Source organism: Eulemur rufifrons, chromosome 30, assembly GCF_041146395.1.
Source record: "Eulemur rufifrons isolate Redbay chromosome 30, OSU_ERuf_1, whole genome shotgun sequence".
Taxonomy (NCBI): domain Eukaryota; kingdom Metazoa; phylum Chordata; class Mammalia; order Primates; family Lemuridae; genus Eulemur; species Eulemur rufifrons.
Genome location: NC_091012.1, coordinates 61,535,559 through 61,561,474, shown reverse-complemented (window position 1 = coordinate 61,561,474; position 25,916 = coordinate 61,535,559).

Below are 25,916 nucleotides of genomic sequence, written 5' to 3'. Positions count from 1 at the left end.
TGGCACATGCCTGTAGTCCCAGCTACTCGAGAGGCTGAGGCAGAAGGATCGCGTAAGCCCAGGAGTTGAGGTTGCTGTGAGCTAGGCTGACACCACGGCACTCTAGCCAGGGCAAAAGAGCAAGACTCTGTCTCAAAAAAAAAAAAAAAAAAAAAACCTCATTGATAAAAGTAAGTAAACAGTCAAATTCAGAATACTCTATTAACATAATGGTGATGTATAAATCAATTATGTATTCAGGATGAAGGTCAAAAGACAAAACTAAAACATTAAAAATAATAATAGCCACAATAAATTAAGGTATATATGATATAAAAATATAAATTTTGACATCAAAAATTCAAAATGTGTGTTGGGATATAGTGGAGTAAAAGTATACAGGTGTTTTCTTTTGTTAAGTTATTATCAGTTTAAAATAATCTGTTCTATAAGACATTTTTTGTAAGCTTCATGGTAACAACAAAGCAAAATTGACAAGAGGTTAATATTCAAAATACATAAATAACTGAAACAGCTCAATTGCAAAAAAAATCTGATTAAGAACAGGCAAAAGACCTGAGTAGACATTTCTCAAAAGAAGACATACAGATGACCAACAGATATATGAAAAAATGCTCAACGTTACTAATCATCAGGGAAATGCAAATCAAAATGACAATGAGATATCACCTCCCATCTGTTAGAATGGCTGTTATCAAAAAAACAAAAAATGACAAATGCTGGCATGGATATGGAGAAAGGGGAACATTTATACACTGTTGGTGGGAATATAAATTAGTACAGCCATTATGGAAAACAATATGGAAGTTCCTCAAAAAATTAAAAATAGAACTACCATACAATTCAGCAATTCCACTTTTGGGCATATATTCAAAGGCTTGAAATCAGTATGTCAAAGATATATCTGCACTCTCCTGTTTACTGCAGCACTATTCACAATAGCCAAGATATGTAATTAATCTAATTGTCTATCAAAGGATGAATGGATAAAGAAAATGGTGGTATATATCACACAATGGAATACTATTCAGCCATAAAAAAGAATGAAATCCTGTTATTTGTGGCAATATGGATGACTCTGGAGGACAGTCTCTTAAGTAAAATAAGCCAGATATAGAAAGGCAAATACTGCAATTTCCCACTCATGTGTGAAAACTAAAAAAGTTGATCTCATAGAAGTAAAGTGTAGAATAGTGGTCACCAGAGACTGTGCAGGGTGGATAGGGAGAGATTGGTTCAATGGGTACAAAGTTACAGTTAGATAAGAGGAATAAGTTCTGGTGTTGTATTACACAGCAGGGTGACTATTGTTTAAAATATTATATATTTCAAAATAGCTAGACGAGAGGATTTTGAATGTTATCACCACAAAGAAATGATACATGTATGAGGATTTGATAAATAAATACTCTGATTTGATTATTACAAATGTATATATGTATTGAAGCATCATATTGTACCCCACAAATATGTACAATTATTATATCAATTAGAAACAAAATAAAAACAAAAAAGAAAAAGAAATGAAGCAGCAACACATGCTACAACATAGATGAATCTTGAAAGCATTATCCTAAGTGCAAGAAACAAGAAACCCAAGAGCACATATTATGTGGCTCCATTTATATGAAACATCCAGAATATGCAAATCCATAGAAACGGAACCCAAATTTGTGATTGCCATGACTGGGGGGAGTGGGAAGGTGCTAATGGCAAGCGACTGCTTATTGGGTACAGGGGTCCTACTTGGGGTAGGCAAAACTGTGGTATTGCCATAATAATAGATACATTAGATAAATGGAACAAGACAGATTCCAGTGATATACACACATATACATTTTAAAGAAAGTTGCTAAGGTAATTCAATGGGGGAAGGATAGTCTTTTCAACAAGTGATTGTTCTAACAACTGGATATCTATAAACAAAAAATGATCCTCAGCCTCTTACATCACACAATACAGAAAAATTGTTTTGAAATCAATCCCAAGCCTAAACAAAAAAGCTAAAACTGTAAAGCTTCTAGAAGAGAACAGAAGAGAAAATTTTTGCAACCTTACTTTAGTCAAAGATTTCACAGACAGTACACAATAGGCATTAATCATTAAAAAATGTTAAACTGAATTGCATTGAAATAAAACTTCTTTTCAAAAGACAATTTAAGTAAATTTAAAGGGAAGCTGTAGATGGGGGAAATTATTCATAAGCCACATTTCTTATATAAAAGCTTGTATTCAAAATATACAAAGGATATTTACCACCCAGGATTCACAGATTCCTGCAACCATCACCACAAACAGGATATAGAGCCGTTCCAATACCCCAAGGAATGCCCTCATGCTGCCCCTTTGTAATCAGTCCCTCCCACTAACCTCTGGCAACCATTGGCCTATTCTCTGTCACTGTTGTTTTTGTTTTTCCAGAATGTCACATAAATAGAATTATGCAGTTTGTTGAGACTGGCTTCTCTACTTAGCAGAATGCATTTTGGGATTCACCTCTGCTATTTTGCGTACCAATAGATTGTGCCTTTTGTTATCACAGTATTATAATGTAGGAATTTACTGTCCTTTGTTTATCCATTTATATGTTGAAGAACAGGTGAGTTGTTTCTTGTTTGGACACTTATATCTTTGGTATTTCTTCAATGTTGCTCAGTGATAATTTTATTTTTATTGTAGAGAACTTGTACATCTTTTGATAGACTTGTTCCTAGCTCTTTTGTGTTTCCTGATGCCATTATAATGGCATTAAAAACTTTTTTATTTTCCAGTTATTTGTTGGTAGTATATAGACATAAAATAGACTTTGGTGCATTGATCTTGATTCTAGTAACCTTGCTTAATTTAATTGTTAATTCTAATAGCTTATAGATTCTTTTGGATTTTATATGTATAGAATCATGTTATGAGAAAACAGTGACACTTTTCTTCCTTTCCAATCATTAAACATTTTATTTTTTTCTATATTACACTGTTATACTGGCTAAGATCTTTAACAAAATGCTTTATATATATATATATATATATATATATTCATGAGTTCATACTAATACATCTAATCTCAGCCCAACAACACAGGATTTGCCCTTGTCTTTTCTCCTTTTACATATGTACATATTTATACGTCCCTCTTTCACATTGAGAAGCCTGCCTCCCAATATTATGAGTATATTAGTACAGTTGACCCTTGAACAACATAAGTTTGAATTGTGTGGGTTCACTTACATGCAAATTTTTTTTCAATAATAGTTACACAGTGGGTGCCTGTCTCTCCTGCCTTCCCTTCCCTCTCCTTCACCTCTTCCACTTCTGCCACCCAGGAGACAGCAAGACCAACTCCTCCTTTGGCTCCTCCTCCTCAGCCTACTCAACATGAGAGGATGAAGACCTTTATGATAATCCACTTCCACTTGATGAATAGTAAATATATGTTCTCTTTCTTTTAATTTTCTTAGTAACATTTGCTTGTCTTTAGCTTACTTTATTGTAAGAATGTATTATTAGCATATAATACATACACAAATATGTGTTGATCAACTGCTTATGTAGCTTTTGGTCAACAGTAGGCTATTAGCAGTTAAATTTTGGAGAGTCAAAAGTTATATGTAGATTTTCAACTCCCCCTAACCCCAATATAGTTCAAGGGTAAACTATATATTTTACTGATTTTTTCAACCTTACAATGCACACACACAAAAAAGTTTCAGAATTTCTGGACAAAATAAACTTACCAAGAAAAGTTCAAAATTTCATTGCAGCTTTTTTGTCTTTAGACTAAGGATATACAGTCAAAGTATTATGTCCAAAAGCTTTATGTGTTAGCTCTTTATTTTTCCTTTGTGTAGTTATGGTATCAATTTAATAAGAAGTACAGTTCAGTTGTTTCTGTTTGTATTCTGTTTTAGTTCATATGCCATTCTTATTGATTTAATTTATTTCTGGAATATATTCAAAAAGCCAAAACTATACAAAGAGGTATATTCAGAGAAGTCTCACTTTCTTCTCTATCCATTCCACCCAGTACTAACCCGCTCGCTGTAGGTAACCAAATTTAATTAGTTTCTGTTTTTATTTTTCTGGCTTTTCCTTTTGTAAAAATCAGTGTGTGTGTTTGTAAGAATATTCTTATTTCCCCTTCTTTCTTACACAAAAGACAGAGTACTACGCGCATTTGCACTTTGCTTTTTTAAAGACCTTAAAAATTGATTCTGGAAATCACTCCCTATAAATTTATAGAGATCTTTTTCATTCTTTTTTTACAGCTGCACAATATTCTATTGTGAGAATGTATCATATTTTATTGAATCAATTTTCCTTATATGGGCATTTATTTGTTTCCAATATTTTACATTCATAAATAATGCCTCTATAAAAATTGCATTTGGGAATTATTTTCTGGAGGATCAATATCTTCAGAGTAAATTCCTAGAAGTGGGATTGCTGGATTAAAACATACGTAGTTTTGTTAAATAATGCCAAGTTCCTCCATCCCTGCCATAGAGGTTGTAACATTTTGCACTTAATATGACAATGTATGAGAGTGGTTTTCACACACAGCCTCTTCAACAGTGCTTCATTTAAGCCTTTGAACTTTTCCCAGTTTGGAAATAATATGTTGGATTGGTTTTAATTTTCATTTGTTTTATTATGAGTGAAGATCATCTTCTTATATCTTCAAAAGCCATCTTATATCAGCTTAAAAATTTATCTGTTCATGTCTTCTGACTGTTTTCTTTTTAATTGCAGTTTGGTATTTTTTCCCTCTTAATTTATGAGTTATTTATATGGCAGAGATACTGTGATATATATGCTGAAAATATTTTCTCACAGTTTATAATTTGTCTTCTGATTTTTCTTATATTTTTATGCTATATATATTTAAAAATTATGTAGTTAAATTCATCAATTGTTTCTTTTTTTGCATCTGGATTTTGAGTCATATGTAGAAAGCTTTTCCCACAACACAGTTTGTATAATTTCACTCCTTAACAGAATCTCTCTCATCCATTGGAGTTTATTCTGTGTGGTGTGGGGCATGGATCACATTATTTATTTTCCAAATGGTTATCCAGATGTCCCAACACTATTTTTTGGAAAGCCCATCTTTGTTTCTGAGATCTGAAATGTCACCTGTATCATATACAAAATTTCCATAGGACTTTAAAGCTTTTTCTGGACTTCTATTGGTTTGTCTCTTTATTACTTTTAAATAGGTTATTGCTGGCATATATGTCAATGTTCTATCTGCCTCCTTTCTGTACTCTCTATTTAGTTGTATTAGTTTACTAATTTTTATCTCTTGGGATTTTTATGAAGAAAATATTTCTGCAAGTAATGACATTTTTCTTTCTTTCTAAGAATATTTCCTACTCATTTTCCTCTTCCTTGCCAAAGATACCTTTCTCTTTTTTTCACTCTCATTTCACTAGCTAAGACTCTACTATTATGTTCATTAATAGTACTAATGGTCAGCATCATTGTTTTGTTTCTGATTTCAGTAGGAGAGTTTTAATGAGTTACAGTTAAGTATGATGCTTGATGCAGGTTTTTGGTAGATACCCTTTGTTAAGTTATGAAAGATCTAATTAGTTCTCTGATTTTTAATAAATTGCACATGTAGAACATTATTTTTTCAAAATCTATTGATGATTATATGTTTTTTTTCCTTTGCAATTTGTTAATGTATAAATTTCCTTGTTAAATATTCTGGGATTTATTTACTCTTTATTGTGAGATACTATTCTTTTTATTCCTGGATTCCATTTGTTAATATTTTATTTGGGATTTTCCCATCTAAGTTCATAAATGATATTAGCCTGTAGTTCTTTTTCCTTGTGCTACCTTTATTTACAGGCATATAAAGTGAGAAAATAAGTAAGGTAGTGTCTGAGTTTCCATCTTTTTCAATCCTCTGGAACAATTTATGTGAGATAGAAATTAGAAATTATCTCTTCCTTGAATATTTGCCCATAATACCACCTAGGCCTGTAGTGTTTTTTAGGGAATATATATTTAACCACTGCTTAAATTTCTTCTATAATTATTGATCTGTTCACGTTTTCTGTTTCTTATGGGCTGATTTGGCTCATCTTATTCATATTTCCATTTTATCTAAGTTTTCAAATTAATTTATGTGAAGTTATATGTACTATTATAATTTTACAATTTCATGTGTATTTATAGTTTTTCTCTTTTGATTTGTAGTTTGTTTATTTGTATCTTCTCTCTTATTTTCCTTGATCCTACTTATTAACATTTACTTAGTCACAGGACTTTTGCATCTGTGTTTTCAAGTGTGTAGAAGAGTCTTACTAACAGCATATGAAGATTCTGAAAGAAGCAAGTGACTCACAGGGCTCATAGGAAGGCACAATAGAGTGGATAAGCAAAAATGAGTTAGGAATGCCTCTCAAAGAGCAAGAGAGAGGATTATTTCACAGTAGTGTTAGGGGGCTTGCAAAATGAAAGTAAGGGAAGGAATGAGTCAAGAATTTGAGAACAATGTAAAGGCCTAAAGACTGTGGAAGATCGCTGAGTCACACAACTCAAGGGCAAGGAAGATACAGGGCCACACAAAGGGCAGATTCTGTTTTCCTTGGAGCAGAGGGGGACAGTGAAGAACATGAGCTACATAGAAGGCATTGCCAGATGAAGCAGGGATTAGATGGTAAGAGGGTAGAAAGACCACAGGTTTGTAAGTTAATATATAAATTGAGGGAGAAAAAGAGAGAACTTAGAAGGTACATGAAGAGGTAGGTAATGAAGATTTCTCCAGTGCTCCTCCAGAATATGATATGTAGAAGTTAATATTACCATAAGCTTATATTTTTGCCAGAGGGAAATCAGTGACTTGGAGTTGTCAGAGAATAATTTAAAAATTACCGTTTAGTGAAGAATTGACATTGTTTTCAGTGTTTCACATATATGACTCATTTTATCCTTATAGCAAGTCTATATGTTTTATTATCGCCCTTATGCTGTAAATGAGTAAGATGAGCCTTAGTGAGATTGAGTAATTTACCCCTAATCACCCAGTTAATAAAGTGACAGACCTGGGATTTGAGCCCATTAGACTCTAACTTTGTGTCTGTTTTTCCCCATAGTCCATGTGTTATACACAGGGCTGCTTCTGTTCCTTCTTTACCTTTTTCTATAAACCCTTCTATGGGCTCAATTTTTCTCTTGTAATTTAACAAACAAAAATGTCTTAGCATTTTATTAAATCCAAAGAGTATGAAGGGAGCAGTGAACCCTTGACACAGTGATTTAATTTGGTAAATTTTTCTGGTATGGGTGTCTCCACGATCTATGGAGGGAATTCCCAATCTTCCATATTATTTGTTCTGCCCAGATGCCATAAAGCCCCAATAAATGGGCAGTAAGAATGTGTGCCATTGGGTGGCAATTGTCAGTGATGAAAAAGGGCCATGTAGGTCTATTGTAGCTCTGACCAATTCCTGATTTCTGATTCTTTACTATAGATTTATAATGGTGGTTGTGCAACGAATTTGATTTAGAAATCTTGGGTAATACAGAAATGGGATAAAAATCCTTTTGGAATTAACCTCATTTGAATATCTTTTCAGTAGGTTAGGATTCTTGCACAGGAAATTTCCCATTGCATGCTCATTCATCAAAATACAGATTTTTTCATTTCAAGTAGTTGCTACTGCAGGCACAGAAAGGAAGTAAGTGTGCAGCTGGAGAGTCAGGCCTTTAGTGTTTAACTGTGAGGAAAAGCCCAGTATTATAGTCAGGACATGGTATCCATGGCAACTAGCCCAGCAGCTTTTTAACTTTTCAACCTATCAAAAGATGATTTCTTTAGTTTCGCCTCAATTTTCTTCCTTTGCTTTTCTGGTCTGAAGTCGTAACCATTCCTGATTCACATAGTGTTATTTTTTATTACATGATAAAAACATTAAATGATCATTCTAGATTGTTGCTAGTATTTTTTTATCAAGTATAAATACATAAATCTTCATTAATCCAGACTCCTGTAATTAACAATCTTTGATCATTGTGATAAGGTAGGGCTAAGCTAAAGCTCCTCCATGTACTAGCTAAAGAAAGAAGAAAAGCTTTGCCAAGCAGATACAATTGGAGGTGTGCTTTTTAAAATGCATTCATATACATGTAAACAATTGTTAGACTCATTGCAGCAAAACCTCGATTACTTAGACTGTTCAGGGATGGGAGGTTGTAATTGATTTCCTTTCCTGGTTAACTGAAAGTTAAGCAGAAAACCTTCATATTTTCAATCCATATTACAAATTCCTCTGAAAGGTGCTAGTTTACTTTCCTGTTTTAGCAATAGAGTCTACTGAAGATAACTGACTCTTTCTTCGATGCCAGAGGATCCTGCAGTCCCTGAGGCTTGTGACTCTAATGTCAGTGATCTTTGTTTGGAACCACATATGTAGCTGCAGAGAAGGAGGATATAGAAGAGAGGGTTCAGTGTGTGCTGATGCCAAAACATACTCTGAAAGTTTCTTTCATTTTGAAAATAAATCCCCGATATCAGATTTTTTTTTTTACCTGAGGCAAAAGGCTGTTTATCTGAGGCAGCACAGTACTCTAGTTAATAGCACAGGCTCTGTCTGGAGTCAGCCTGTTTAGGTTCAAATCTGGGCTCTATCTCTTACTATGATTATGAGCAAGATGCCTAACCTCTCAAAGTCTCAGTTTCCTCATCCGTAAAATGGGTATAATCACCAAATCTACTTCATAAGGAAATTGTGAGAAATAAGTGTGACAATCCATGTAAACAGTTTATAGCAGTGCCTGCCGGGTACATAGGAAGTACTCAATAAACATTAGCTATTGTTATTTGTCCAAAAGATGGAGTGCCAAGGGGGAATCTGCTTCATTGAAAAATTCTCATAGCTGGGTTCAGGGTAATTGCAATCGCACTAAACAATCCATTCTGAATGCTTTGTGGAAAGCAGGTCCTTTACTAAGCAAAATTTTGTTAACAGTTGGAGTAACTGTCTGCACTTGAAAGTAATAAAAATGCATGTCTTTAAAAATATTGTGTATTTCAGATTTTCCACTACTTCAGCCTAGCCTTCAGTGACTCACAATAGTGAGATTATGTTGGGCATTGATTTAGCAGTCTGCATGTGTGCCTTCAAATGTGTGCCAACAGTAAAAACAATTCAAAAAGAAAAAAGGTAGTTTTTTTTTTTTAATTCCCTTTGTCTAATTTCTGCTTTTCAGTGATTAGAAGAGGCTCTCAGTTTTATACGGGTATGTTTTTTTTTTTTTTTTTTTGTTTTTTTTTTTTGCTTTTCAGACAGCTGTAGTTGTTTTTGCATTGGCTTTTTGCCTTTCTATCATCTGAGGTACATGCTTATTTCCTTAGAAATATATTTCCTTCAAGTTTGAATTATTTAAATAAATCTACACATATACACTAATATGATCATTTTGAACTTCCACAATTGTGCTGGAAAGTGAATCTACTGGAAAACGTGGAAAAAGTGATTGGAATTTATTTTCGTGTGGAGAATGCAAAGGCTTGACAGAATTCTAGCTTTTAAACACTAGTATTTAGGGAGGTTTGTGTCTCATTTGTTCTAATCTACCCTTAGGTGCAGTTTCTATGGAATCAGACTAACTCATTTACCGGTTCTCTTTCACACTTAACTGCTAATGCAGTCTCTCACCTTTGCACCTCCAAACCCCCATCCCAGTCCCACCCCCCATAGCTCACCCACCACCTGTGGCTTTTCCTACTCTTTCTCCCTTATCTCCCCTCTGTGTCTAATCATTTTAGGGCTTGAAAAATGTGTTTTTCTGGATGTGTCCCTTTGTCCCTTTGTTTCTGCTTGAGAGTGTGCACGTGTCTCTATAGCTGCTGAGGTCTCTGTTTACCATTGTGTATGCATCAGTGGGTGACCGTGTGTGTCTCCCACTGAAGAATAGGGGTTTGTGTATAATAGACTGCCTATACTCTGCAAATGGTCCTTAAACAGGAATTAAGAACATCCTCAATCCCTGTTGCCTTCCTTCTCAGAGCTACCTTAAATTTTCTGGCAGGATTCCCACATAAGGAGGCTCTGTCTCTGAGAGAAGGGTGCAGAGCCTTGGGTACACCCCCCGCCTTGTTTCTCCCATTTTGTCTGTTTTGAAAGCAGTGGCTCCTGGTAACTTGCCCTTCAGCTCCCCCCTTTCCGACCCATTTCCCTCCTCCTCTTTCTAGGCTGTGCCAAAATCTCCCCAGCAACTTCTAAAGGGAAAGGGGGTGGTGCAGGCAGTCAGGGGGGACACAACCAATCGTTGGTTTGGGAAAAATATACAAGTTAATGAAATGTTGGCTCAGATATTGTTCTTGGATCTGTGGATGAATGTGAGTCTTCTATGTACTAAACGGACAGATTAGCAGTATCAAGCAATAGCATATTGATAAGAGACCTTTTGATTTAGAAGCAAAAATGCTACCAAAAGTAAAACATGCTTTAAAGATTTAGGAGTGCTTAAGTTTGTTTCATTATATTGCAATTTCTCCCAAGGCCTTGTTAAAATTGAACAGAACACAGATTCCTTCAATAAGCAGGTTTACCTTTCAGTAACCTGCCATGAATTCTGATTACCCTGTGGAACCACACAGAAGACTCTTTCTTCCAACAGAAACCTTTCCCTTAATCATTTTACTGAGAAGGTGGAGATCTGGATTCTAGTCCCATTTCTACCGTTGACCTATTGTGTGATCTGAGACATGTTGCTAAATATTTCTGTCTCATCTCCTCTACCTGTAAAGGGAAATTCACTCTGCTCACACTTTCCACATATGTTCACACAATATATGGGGAATATGGAGGAAAATATGTGATTTACTTTGCGAGGAATATTTGGACTTTTATGAGGATACCATTTAGCAAATCTGAAAGAGTTATCTCCTCAAATCCCCTGGTGCTGCAGTCCCCATCCCCCAGGCCACAGCCTGGTACCAAGCCACCTTCCCTCCCCCCATCCCCCGTCCCCCACCATCCATGGAAAAATTGTCTTCCATGAAGCTGGTCCTTGGTGCCAAAAAATTTGGGAACCACTGCCCTAGTGACTTGATATGATGAAGGGGCCTCAAAAATGTTAATCAAGGAACATAATAACCCTGCCTAATGAAATTATTTGGCATCCTATATCTTCTTCACTGTAGTGTCTTTTTAGATTTTTTGCTAATAGGATGGGTCTTACTTTTTTAAAAAAATGGTTCATTTGGGGTTATAATTGACATGCAATATAATACATATATTTAAAGTGCACCATTTGATGTTTTGACATATGTATACATCCATGAAACTATTACCACAATCAAAAGATAATGAATATGCTTGTCACTCCCCAAAGTTTCCTCATGCCTCTTTGTAATCCTTCTCTCATGCCCTTCCCAACCTTCCCCATCGCCAGGCAACCACTGATTTGCTTTATGCCCTGACAGATTAGTTTGCACTTTCTAGAATTTTCTATCAATGAAATCATATAATATATACTCTTTTTTGACTGGCTTCTTTCACTCAGCATAATTTTTTAAAGATTGATCCAAGTTGTTGTATGTGTTAATAGCTTATTCCTTTTTATTACTAAGTAGTATTTAATTAAATGATTATACTACAGCTTTTTTTTTTTTAATCCATTCATCTTTTCATGGACATATGGCTTGTTCCCAGTATGGGCTACTAAAAATAATGATGCTGTAAACATTCATGTACACATCTTTATGTGGACATATTCTTTTATTTCTCTTGTGGAAATACCTAGGACTGGACTGGCTAGGTCATATGGTAGGAGAATTTGATTTTTATAAGAAGCTGCTAAGCTGTTTTCCAAAGTGGTTGCACTATTATATTTCCACCTTTGGTGTATGAGAATCCCAGTTGCTCCACATGTTCCTCAACACTTGATATAGTCAGTGTTTTTAATTGTATCCATTCTAATGTGTATGCATAGTTTTGTTTCATTGTGGTTTTAATTACTATCTTCCTAATGACTAATGATATTGAGAATTTTTCATGGGTTTACTCCTCATTCATATATCTTTTTTGGTGAAGTGTCTGTTTCAAATATTTTGTCCATTTTATTTATTTGGTTTGTTTTTTCCTTATTATTGAGTTTTAAGAGTTCTTTATATATTCTAGATATAAGTACTTTATCAGATATGTGATTTGCAAATATTTTCTCCAGCTCTGTGGCTGGCTTACCTTTTCATTCTCCTAAGAGTGTCTTTGAAGAGCAGAAGTTCTTAATTTGAATGAAATCCAATTTCTTCTTTTGTGGATTATGCTTTTGGTGTTATATCTAAAAATATTTGTTAGGCTTACCCTAGAATCCTTGATTTGAAAGAGTTTCCTAGAGATTGATCTTCAGGTATGTTGTTTGTCCTATGATATGTTCTTAACATGGAGCCCAGGGACAAAATGGAGTGCTATTAAATATTTAACAGCTGGCTGTGCAGGATAAAAAGCCGAGGTTTATAGCAGTTGCCAGTTTCCAAAGCTGATTTCAAATTACCAACCTGATGTCACTGAATGTGGAGTTGGGAAGAGATGGCATGGTAGCATGCCATTCCATAGTATTTTAATCATATGGATACATTAGATATGCATAAATAACCTCAAAAACATAGATAATAAAATGGAGTGAAATAATTAAGAAATTATTACATTTGAGTATTTATTGCCTTTGTTTTTAATATAATTTATTGAACTATCAAATTATATAATTTACTTTTTAACAATGGCTGCATTTAGCAACCAACTTGCAAACTTCCTGAAAATTCAAGTCATCTCTTGTAAGCCAGTTCATGTCAATTCCAACACACCACTGTGTAAGCCCCTTATGGAGTCCTTAAGGGGTCCATAGATAGAATTCAGGTTTTTGAAAAAAAAAATTTTGTAAGAAAAATTACATTTTCACTTTTATTGACCTCTAAGTGAAATTTAGGATTTCCTTTTATCATGAATTTATTTTGAAGTTATGGGTAGATCCACTGCTAGATCTTGTATTTAAAACCTTAATCAAAAGTATATATATTGCCATATGAATTTTTAAATTTTGATTACTAAATTTTAGTTTAATATATTTTATTTATATTTCTACTTATTTTATGAATTTTAAAAGGGCTTTATAGGCTTCTCCAGATACTAACAATACAAAAAACTTGTTAGGAACTCTTATGAGGGATTCCAGGTGAGCGAGTAGCATCACTGCTCATAAATAGCTTTTGGATATGGACAAGCTACAGTCTCCTTGCTTAGCTCACTGTCAGAAATGTATACCACCTTCTTGTTACTTAGATATCTAATGGCATAAGGAGTTTTGGAGTCATGTAGATGTAAGTGCAAATTCTATTTTTGGTATTTACTGGTTGCATGAATTTGAGAAACTTAATTGGGCTCCCTGTGTCTCATTTTATCAACTCTAATGTAAAGGTAATGATGCTTGCTTCAAAGGGTTGTGATGAGAATAAAATGAGTGCCTGGCATGTATTAGGTGCTTAATAAATGCTTGCTTCCTTTTATTTCAATACTCAATGGAAGAGAATCACTGATCCATTCCAGAGTGTCTACTGCCTAAATTCATTATATTATAATCATTAGGATTTGGGGGGATGAGGAGTCTCTAAGTCTAAAGAGAAAATGATGTGCTTTCTTGTTCTCACTATCAAACATTGGAGTCTAGAGGAGTCAATTGCCCTATGTTCATCTCAGCTCAAGTCTGGGGACCAGGAGGATTTCTGGGGAGAGGATGCTAGCTTCCCAGCTTTGGTTGTTATGCTGTTTTAATCTACCCCTGATTCCAAGCCTTTACTGACTTTAGTCAAGATTCTGAGTGTCAAGCATTACCTCACTAAAATACACAGTCACTTCTTTAACTAAGCCCTGAGGGCAGGATACAGCTTCCAGGACATTGATGTAGTGGCTTTCTGTTTTTTTCAGTCTGTGGACCTCTTCCAGTGGTAAAGCTCTGTGGATCACCTGCACCTCCAACTCTCACTTGCCACAGGCAAAAAACCAAAACCCAAACTCCTTAAAACTAATGGGAAGCCTGGCACTACTTTAAATGAGACACCAATGAGATGATGTCTGGTTTAAATGTCATAAGCAAATTATTTATTCATGCCAGAAACCAAAGTATAGGCCTTGCCATATTGTGAATGTTACACATACAAAGATCAGTGTATGGACCTGATCAAGATGACTTTTGGAAACCACCCGTGGTCCCATTTGGAGACTCCATTTTGGGAAGTGTTGCTTTCCAAGAGTGCTTCATGCTCATTTGATCATATAGTTAAATTCACATATAAATTTTCTTTTTTTGGTAGAGAGCAGGAAATAGTGGAAACAGCACTGAATTTGAAGTCAGACAGATGTGACTTTGAACCTTTTCTGTGCTATTAGCTAGCCATTGTTAACTTCAGCAAGTTTTCTCAACCTCTCTGAGTTTCAGTTGTATCCTCTCTAAAATGGATATCTACCCTATAGATAGCTGTGAAGGTTAACTAAAATAATGCATTTTATGTAGCCAGGATATAACACATAGATAACTCTCTAATTCATTTCTTTACTTTCTTTTCCTAGGTCACAAAACTAAAGAGAAATAACCCCCCCAAAACCCAATACCACACCAGTGTCACATTTATAAATTTCAGAGGAAGAATTTGTACAATAGTGGTATCCCCAGGCTCTTTTATCACTTCAATGCCTTCCCTCTTGAGGTTGGACCCCATGATACTTCACTGAAACCACTGTCTTTTATTATTATTATTATTTCAGAGTATTACGAGGGTGCAAATGCTTTAGTTACATAAATTGCCTTTGCACCGCCCAAGTCAGAACTACAAGCGTGCCCATCCCCCATGCACTGCACCTGTTAGGTGTGAATTTTGAAACCACAGTCTTGAGAAACAAGTTCCATGTTCTCCCGTTCTAGTCTTCCTGATATATCTACTTTGCTAAACTCCCATCTTGGATCATTCCAAATACTTGCTTCTCCACTTCTACATCCAATAATACTGAGTTTGCTGGAAGAAATCACACAGTTGTGCAAATTGGTGCTGTGGCAAATTTGTGTTCTCCAAGCTCAAGCAATTCTCAGCTTTATGCCTCTGGCCCCTGCCATTGTCTAAAACTCAGAGTGACAATTCCAAAGCTTCCTAACCCACTATCTCCCTATTGTCTTTACAAGCTTACCTTAACTTTATTTCACACAGAAAATTGAAGGTATTACAAATAGACTGTCTCTCAATTTTCCACACCTAAAAACCATCTTTTTCTGAACCCGCTCTCATTTCTTTCTCTGGTCTCAAAAGTTTTCCTTTTCCTGTCCAAGTCTAATACCTCTACCTGTTTCTGGTGACTATCTCTTAACATTTCTTCAGGAATCTCATTCTATTAACTATTCTTTTTATCCTTTGCATTTTCAAATATCTTACTACTTTCTATAGACATACAAGCAAGTCCAAGTTGCCTCATGTTGAAAATTCAGTAACCCTTTCTGGACCTTGCATCCCCCTGAAGCTATTACCCACTCTCCCTCCTTTTCTTCCTTCACAAACGTCTTAAAAATTGGTACACACGACTGTCTCCAACTCCTTCCTCATCTCCCATTCTCCCTTCAGACCATTATAAACTGCTATCTACCTCTAAATCGCCACTGAAACTGTTCTAATGACCTCCTAATAGGCAGAGACCAGGGGCCATCTTTTGATTCTCATCTTACTTGGTCACTTTGAGTGAATCTGGCATTGTTGAAGATCCCCTTCTTGAAACTTCTGCTTTGGCTTCTGGGACACTATTTTTTATCCTACCTCTTTCAGAGTTCCTTCTCAGGCTCCTTTGCTGGCTTCTCTTCCTCTGTCTATCCTTTTAATGATAGTTTTCCCTAAAGCATCATCCTTGGCCCTCTTCTGTATCTACACAACATCCCTGAGCAATTTATTAATATTTTCATGTTCTAACTACCACACATAAGATGATTAAGTCTCTATAACCAGCCAGCTTTCCCTACTTTGTTTCAACTCCTTACTGGTCTTCTCCAGTTGAACTTCTCACAGATACCTCAAAGATAACTGGTTAAGAAATGAACTCATTGTACTGCTGAACCTATTTCTACTCCAATATGTCTTATCTCAGAGAATGACAATATTAATCAACCAGTTACTGAAGCCATAAACCTAGATTTTGTCTTAGATGTTTCTTTCTTCTTCACTTTCCACCACAATGTGTCAATCATATGCTTGTTTACCCTTGGAAGCATTACTTGCCCTTCCCTGGTCTGCTTTTTTTTTGCAGAAGGGCTGATCCCTGCAGGCTATTTTCCCAGGTTTCTTTGAAAGGAGGCTTTTATTGGATTCAACAAATAGGAGACATTGGTAGGAGGTTGAAGGATGGGAGAAAAAGAGAATCTAGTGTCTGTTTGTACCAGGTATGTCTCCTCCATGTCTTGAGCTAACACTGACAGGCTTGCTATGATTCCAGCCTGCATGGGGTAACCTCTGCTCTTGAAGTTTGTGTTAACGCCATCTCTTTCTGTGATCTTTTTGCCTTAGGAGTGGTAGGGGCTTCCCGCTATTGCTAATCTTTGTCGTCTCAGCTCTTCCATCATCAATGTAACCAGTTATTGGTATTTAATTCCTTTTGTGTTAGATATTTATAATGGCTTCCATTTTGCTGGTTGGATTATGGATTAATGCACCGAGTCACCAAGCACTATACATGCTGTCTACTTGACATCCTTCATATCTATCTGTTCCTCCCAGTCTCACTGCTGCTGCCTTAGTTCAGGATTTACTCCAATACTCTCCTAACTAGCCACCCTTTTTATCTATCTTCCATGGTGCAGGCAGATCGATCTTCCTAAATCATAAATCTAATAATTCTATTCTACTGCCTAAAACCCTTTAGTAACCCGCATATACAAGTGTTTCCCAGACACCAGTCATTTGCACTTCACCCTCATATTTTTTTGGCCATACCTGTGTACCATGTGTACTATTATTTCAGTAATATTTTTCTTTAAATCTATTCATTTTAAAAAATTGGCTTTGCCCCAAGCAATAACATCTGTGATACTACAGCTTTGAAAGTCTAATTTATTTTTCCTAGTACACATAAAAATAAATACCAAACTATTAAAAATAACATCATTCACCCATATACCAACCAAAAGCCTCCCTTATACATATAGCACACTTTGGGATACACTGGCCTAGAAGATCTGGTCAAAACTCCTTATTGGGCCGGGCACGGTGGCTCATGCCTGTGATCCTAGCACTCTGAGAGGCTGAGGTGGGAGGATCACTGGAGGTCAGGAGTTCGAGACCAGCCTTAGCAAGAGTGAGACCCTGTCTCTACTAAAAAAATAGAAAGAAATTATCTGGACAACTAAAAATATACAGAAAAAATTAGCTGGGCATGGTGGCACATGCCTGTAGTCCCAGCTACTTGGGAGGCTGAGGCAGAAGGATTGCTTAAGCCCAGGAGTTTGAGGTTGCTGTGAGCTAGGCTGACACCACGGCACTCTAGCCAGGGCAAAAAGAGCGAGACCCTGTCAAAAAAACCCCAAAACCTCATTATTGGGGTTTATAATGTCTTTTATGATCTGGCTCTTGAGCCTTACTTCCCCATGGGTCCTCACTCACACCCTATGTTCTGGCCACTTTTACATCCTCTAGTTCAAACTGATCACCTACTCCTTCATGATCCCCCTGTGCCATATATAGACACATTTTTGCATTTATCTATTTACATGTCTTTTTGTCCCTACTAAACTGGATCAAGAAAATCATTGCTGATTGATGCCTATGATGTAGTATATGCCTATGTTCTTCTTAGACACTAGATGATAGTGATCCATTCTTTACAAACACATAATCTCTCCTTAAACAAGAATAACATCAATATTTTTTACTGAAAAAAATGCTATTTATTTATTATCAAGACCAACCTGAGTCATCACCATAAAGTGGTATTTAATTCTTTTCAGTTTCATTTAATATATGGACTCATCTTGGTAAAATTTATTAGACTACCAAAGCATATAAATTGGACTGGGGCACAGAAATTATAATTTGCACCCACATTAATTTCTGTACTTTTTTGTGTTCAAAATATAATAAAAGTACCCAAACAGGAGAAAAAACTATGTTTCTTAGTTTTTTCAATTCAACAGTATAACTTGAACTGAGATTTTCAGAAGTTTTAACTTTCTGCTGAGTGCAAGTCTCAAAAGAAAGAAGAAAAAGGATAAAGTTGAAACTTTTACAAACAGCATCACAGACTCAGAGCTGGATGGTACCTTAGAGTTCATGTTGTGTAACCTTCTCATTTTACAGATGGGAAGTGAGTGAGGCCAAGAGAAAGGGAAATTCTAATCTAGGTAAGGATTTACTTATTAGCACACAGTTCATATATACAATTGCTTTGACTGCTTGTTTGTGCTAGGAAGATGAGATCAGCACGCGGGCTTGGAATCACTCACAATGCACATAGAAGACTGTGGGGGACCTGTGTACATGTTTATACTCATGTGGATGAAATTCAGAGACTACGGATCCCCAGCTGGCCATATTTTCCCAAGGCAGCCTGCTGGAGCTAGAGTTTCTGTGGAATACAGCTCCATGACTGTCACATTGATTATGCATTTCTTTTTACCAAGTTAAGTTCTTTGGTCATTATCAGTTTTTCTTCAAACTAACCCTGGGGGAGTCTGGAGGAATCCTTATCTCCCAGATGGGAAATCAAAGCTTGGGAGAAGAAAGATTGCTAAGGAAGACAAAAGCAGTACTAGGATTGAAACTGTCTGCATTAGTCGTTCTTGACCCTAGAACTATATAATTAGTGGCTGTATTTCACACATGTGATACAATTCTGGATTTTAAAAAATTTATTTCTGTTTTATTCTTTTGATTCCTGCTTTGTGGTCCAGTCTTAATAATAAAACCCCAGAAACTTCAGAAAGAAACAAGCTATATAATGAGCCAACATAGACTACTCCTTCAGATCCAGTAATTGATTATCATATTAGTGGATGATGCCACTGCCCCTTGCTCCCCACTCTGTATTTCCCTGCTCATTAGACAGGGATAAGAAAGGAAGTGAAACACAAATCTCTACATTTACTTAATTATCAAGAGCTCTGATAAAACGTTTGATTAGAAAAAAGTCTGAAATTAATGGATAAAAATGAACTGTAGGGCTTACCTGTAGAATTACACTTAATCCATACTTTGCGTGGTCCCCATGACCCTGGTTAATTAAGAATTGACTGCACTACACAATGTTCTCTTCTGACAGAAGTGGCTGTCATGAGAGGGTATTGTGTCACCTCTCTATATTTATCAGCCAAGAAAACATTTATCTGCGGAAAACATTTAGTAAGGGAGATAAGTATTAAAATAACAGTTGAGGACCAATCTTATTTTTAAATTATCTTCAGTGATTGAGTTTTGGAAAATAAAATAATTGGCAGTCTATACTTAGAATAGCATACATATGGGAAATTGTTCTGCCAGATGTAAAATGAAAGTAAGCTCAGGGAACTTTTCATACATAAAACTGCTGTACTTGGACTGTCTGTAAGTTGTCTTTTTGGAGAAGTTGCTGAACAATGCCACGTACCCTTTCAGAACCATAATAACCAAACGCCAGAATGGGAGTGCTCAAGGTATCCCCCTGACCTGCCTCTTCAAACAGAAACTAGTGCTGATTTCCATTAGCAGACTCCGTCAGCTCACAAACCCATTTCCTCGCCTCATTTGCAACTCACTTCTGAAGGACCAGGCTTTTCTAATAAGCATCTTGTTTGCCAAGGCATGGTTAGACTTTCAAATTTATTTTCTTAAGCCACTGCTTTATTTCTTACATCTCACGCTTAAAAACTAAGTTAGTGAGAAGATAAGTATTGCAAAGAACAGTGAGAGAAACACAGACATTTGTGACTCTGACTCAAGGAAAAACATTAAGTGTACTGATGTTTTTAACTATCTTAAAGAAATTTTGAATGAAGGTAAGTGGTGATCACATTTTGGAAAACATGCTAATAAAAAAAGCAACAGAGCAATGTCATCTGGAAACAAAGTCATGTTATGGCAGAGGAATAATGAAAATTAGGGAATAATTTTGATGATCCAACTAAAATTTCAAAATATCTTTCCTTAGCAAAGAAATAGCGATAGTGGTCAGCAACCACTTAAAATAGTTGAATGTAAACAGCAATGCCTTGGGGTGCCACTGGGTGCCAGTGGTAGGCCTAAGGCTTGGATAGGAGAAAAGGAGAAGAGGAAAAAAAGAAGCAAATAGGACAGTTGAAAATAAGGGCAGATGAAAAAGAGAGAAGGAAAAGAGAAATATTTATGGAGGATATAGGAAGCAACAATTTTTCTGATATCATCCTATGATAGCAAGACCATGAATTACGCCTGAGTTAGGGTTTTAAAAATATGGGATAATGTCAAACATTATTCATTTAAAAATTTAGATTTCAAGTATTCTAGGAGTACAATCTTTACCCATGAAATGGTCATATGTGTTGTCACTGCTTTCATCCCTTTTAGTGACTGTAGCTGTACAATAGAGTGAAGTTAGTTTCAGAATAATTTGGTAGCTATAAAATACTGTTTTTGTTTTTGACATCAGTTTGTACATTGTCTGACTTTAGTGATACTCAACAGCAATGTTTTTATGGTTATAAAAATGGGATTCTGTTTTTTTTAATATCTGGGCGTTAGTAAATTGTATATACCAATTCTTGAGTAAGACCAAGAAATACTTTAACAGATTTTCCATATTACAATAAAAAAATATATCCTTTACATAAAGTGGCTGCTAGGAGGTATCGTAAGGAGTTAAAAGTCAACTAACCTGCTCCCTAATATTTGTATGCTAAGATACACTTATCTTCCCAAGGCTCTAAGAAAAGTATGGCTTCCTTCTAAACTTTGATAAGGCACCACATATACCATTATTGTTGCTATCCCTATTTATTATAGATCCCTGTTTCTATGACATAGGATGAAGACATGGCATGAATTTGTGGGGCTATGGAGAACTCACTGCTCTTCAGCATCAATCATTGCTGAATGATTGAAACAAGCAATTAAAAGTTGCATGAGGTCATTGTTGCATTAGTTGCAGGGTTATACTATCTCCCTTACCAAGACAATTTTGAAGAATTCTTAGATAACATGTTGTAAAGTGTATAGACTATGCTCTCTATATAAAGAGTCTATTATCAAATCCTTCAAAATCAATCTTTTCCAAAACTTTCAAAAATTTTAGCACAGTAATATGCTTAAATACATGGTTAAAAAAAATCAAATAGCACAGAAAGGTGCATACTTAAAAAAGAAAAACAAAAAGCAATTCTCTGCCCCTACCTCATCATTATCAATCTTGCTTCCTAGTGGCAATCACTTTTAACCTTTTCAAATACTTTATGATTTTTCTCATATGCTTTCCATATCTCTAAGTAATATGTTTATGTTGCTGTTTCTTAATTGACTTGAGGCATTGTCTATTGGTGTCTTGATATGCTGGTTGAGGATGTAGTGAATTTACATAAATTCCTGCCCAATTCTCCTTCTCACAATATAGTTTATATCTCTCTTCTCAGTTCTACCACTCGTTACCTCTGAAATGTTAAATATAATTCAAACTCCATCTTTAGTTCCATGTATCTCCACTCCCCACTTCATAAAATAAAGACATTAGCACTCTTTTTCTTTTACTGCTCCACATCATCTCAGACCTCTTAACCTCTGTCAGCTATACCTTTATTTTTATATTGTTAAGACTGATGAAATTTGCATTCTGTTAGATAACCATATTTAAATGTCATGCAATTTGTCCTTAGAGTGATTCTAAAAGTTGGATATCAGTAAGTAGTGCTTATATAATTTTAACTATTTTGTTCGTTGTATAGTCACATAATACACTGGGATTATAATTGCCTCTCTATGAGACCAGTGTTATTAATATGTTCCTGTACCAATCAATAGAGAATATTTCAAGGATCAAGTTCAAATAGATTCTGTCATTTTATACACCACTAATTGCCTTGATCCCACCCTTGAGTTGTTTTAAAATTCAATCATAATATTAATGTCACCCCACCACCACACTTTTTTTTGCTTGGTACCATTGGCATACCAAGGGAAAGGCAGTGGAACAGTCACCCTGACTCAACAGTACCTGCAGTAATCCTTTAGAACTTAGACCAACAAAATGTTTTTTCATGGTTTTTTGGAATTTCATGATTGTGTATCTTTTAATTTTTTTATTTCAGCATATTATGGGGGTAAAGATGATTAGGTTACATATATTGCCCTTCCCCCTTGACCCCCCGAGTCAGAGTTCAAGCGTGTCCATCCCCCAGACGGTGCGCATCACACTCATTATGTGTGTGTATACCCATCCCCTCCCCCTAACATCTGCCTGACACCCAATGAGTGTTATTCCTATATGTGCACTTTATATGATTTTTAATAATTTATTGTGACAAGTAGCCTATAGGGACCTTTAATTTATAGAAAGACCTTTTTATGTGCAGGGAAATTATCTTCTATCATTTGTTTGCATTTTTTATTGATACATATTAATATTTCTACACATGTATGGGGTACCTGTGATATTTTGTTACATGCATAGAATGTATAATGATCAAGTCAGGGTATTTGGGGTATCCATCATCTCAAGTATTTATCATTTCTATGTGTTGGAAAGATTTCAAGTCCTCTCTTCTAGCCATTCTGAAATATACAATACCTTGTTGTTGCCTATAGTCACCGCTATCAAACATGAGACCTTATTATTTCTATCTAACTGTATGTTTGTACCCATTAACCAACCTCTCTTCATCCCCACCCCCCATACACCCTTCTCAGCCTCCAGTGTCTATAATTCTACCTTCATGAGATCAACTTTTTTAGCTCCCACTTATGCGTGAAAACATGCAATATTTGTCTTTCTATGCCTGGCTTTGGTTTAACATAATGACCTCCAGTTCCATCAATGTTGCTGCAAAGGTCAGAATTTCATTCTTTTTAATGTTTGAATAGTATTATATTGTGTATATCTGCCAAATTTTCTTCATCTGTTCATCCCATTGATGAACACTTAGTTTGATTCCAAATCCTTCCTGTTGTGAATGGTGCTAAATTAAGCATGTGAATGCAGGTATCCCTTTGATGTGCTGATTTCCTTTCCTACGTATAAATATCCAGTAGTAGAATTGCTGTATGGTAGGGTACTTCTATTTTTAATTACTTGAGATATCTCTACATTATATTCTATAATGGCTGCACTAATTTACATTCCTACCAACTATCTATAAGAATTCCCTTTACTTTGCATCCTTTTCAACGTTTGTTAATTTTTTGTCATTGTGATAACAGCCATTCTAACTGGGATGAGATGATATGTTACTGTGGTGTTGATTTGCACCTCTCTGATGATTAGTGATGTTGAAAATTTTTTCATATACCTGTTGGCCATTGCGTATCTCTTTTTTGAGAAATGTCTGTTAAGCATCTTTGTCTAGTTATAAATGGGATTATTTGAAGAGTTTTTTGCTGTTGAATTGAGTTCCTTGAACATTCTGGGGATTAGTCCTTTATCAGATGAATGGTTTGCAAATATTTGCTCCCATTCAACAGGTCATCTCTTCACTCTGTTGATTATTTCCTTTCCTGTGCAGAAGCTTTTTAGTTTAATATAGCCCCATTTGTCTATTTTTGTCTTTGTTAACTGTGCTTTATGGTGTTAGCCATAAAATCTTTGCCTACACCAATGTCCTGAAGTGTTTCCCCTATGTTTTCTTCTAATGGTTTTACAGTTTCAGGTCCTACACTTAAGCCTTTAATCCATCTTGAGCTGATTTTTGTATGTGGTGAGAGATAGGGGTCTAGTTTCATTCTTCTGCATATGGATATCCAATTTTCTCAGCACCATTTATTGAAGAGGGTATTCTTTCCCCAATGTATGTTCATGGCATCTTTGTCAAAAATTGGATGGCTTTAAATATGGGGATTCATTTCTGGGATTTCTATTCTGTTGGTCTATGTGTCTGTTTTATACTAATACCATCCTGTTTTGGTTACTATAACCTTGTATATGATATAGTTTGAAGTCAGGTAATGTGTTCCTCCAACTTTGCTCTTTTTGCTCAGGATTACTTTTACTATTTGGGTTCTCTTTTAGTTCCACACAAATTTTAGAATTGGTTTTTCTATTTCTATGGAAAATGACACTGGTATTTTGGTAGGGATTGCATTGACTCTGTAGACTGCTTTGGGTAGTATGGCTATTTTAATGATGTTAATTCTTCTGATCCATGAGCGTGAGATGTCTTTCCATTTGTTTGTGTCCTCTTCAATTTCTTTCATCAGAGTTTTGTACTTTTTTTGTAGAGGTCTTTTATATCCTTGGTTAAATTTATTCCTAGGCATTTTATTTTTTTGTAGCTATTTTAAATCAGATTGCTTTATTAATTTCTTTCTCAGGTAGTATTGGTGTATAGAAACACCACTGATTTTTGTATGTTGATTTTGTATCCTGCAACTTTACTGAATTTATTCATCATATCTAAGATTTTTAGTGGCGTCTTTGTGATTTTCTAGATATAAAGTCACGTCATCTGCAAAGAGGGACAATTTGACCTCCTCTTTTCTAATTTGAATGCCTTGTACTTCTTTCTCTTGCCTGATTGCTCAGGCTAGGACCTCAACTACTATGTTGAATAGGAGTGGTAAAAATGGGCATCCTTGCCTTGTTCCAGATTTTTTTTTAGAGATGGGGTCTCACTCTGTCACCCAGGCTGGAGTGCAGTGGCACTATCATAGCTCACTGAAGCCTTGAGCTCCTGGGCTTAAGTGATCCTCAGCATGTCCAACTTGTTCCAGTTCTTAGAGAAAAGGATTTCAGCTTTTACCCATTCAGTATGATGTTAGCTATGAGTTTATAATATATGGCCTTTATTATGTTAAGATGTGTTCCTTCTATGCCTTGTTTGTTAAGTGGTTTTATCATGAAGGGATGTTGAATTTTATCAAATACTTTTTCTGCATCTATTGATGTGATCATATGGTTTTTGTCCTTCATTCTATTGATGTGATGTATTATGTTTATTGATTTGCTTATGTCCTTGCATTCTTTGGATAAATCCCACTTGATCATGCTGTGTGATCTTTTTGATGTACTGATGAATTTGGTTTGCTAATATTTTATTGAGGATTTTTGTGTCTATGTTCATCAAGGGTATTGGCCTGTAGTTTTCTTTTTTGTTGTATCCTTGTCTGGGTTTTGGTATCAGGGTTATGCTGGTATTGTAGAATGAGCTAGTAAAAATTCCTTCCTCTTACATTTTTTTTTAATAGTTTAAGGAGAATTGGTGTTAGTTCTTTGTAAGTTTAGGAGAATTTGGCAGTGAAGCCACCTGGTCCTGGAATTTCCTCTGTTGGGAGACTTTTCTTTATTTTTATTTTTTTATTTTAGCATATTGTGGCAGTACAAAAATGTAGGTTATGTATATTGCCCTTGCCCCCGCTCCCCGCCCCAAATCAGAGCTTCAAGCGTGTCCATCCCCTAGACGGTGCACATCGCACTCATTATGTATGTATACACCCATCCCCTACCCCGCCCCCACATCTGCCCGACATCCGATTAATGCTATCCTTAAAATGTGAAACCAATGTGATGGTGAGTTTTTATTACTGATTAAATCTCTGTTGGGGGTTTCTATTTTTTTCTGACTCAATCTTGGTAGGTCATATGTGTCCAGGAATTCATCTATTTCCTCCATGTTTTCTAGTTTGTTAATGTATAGTTGTTTATAATTGTCTCTGATGATCTTTTGCATTTCTATGGTATCAGTTGTGATGTCTCCTTTTTTTGTTTCTGATTTTATTTGGATCTCTCTTT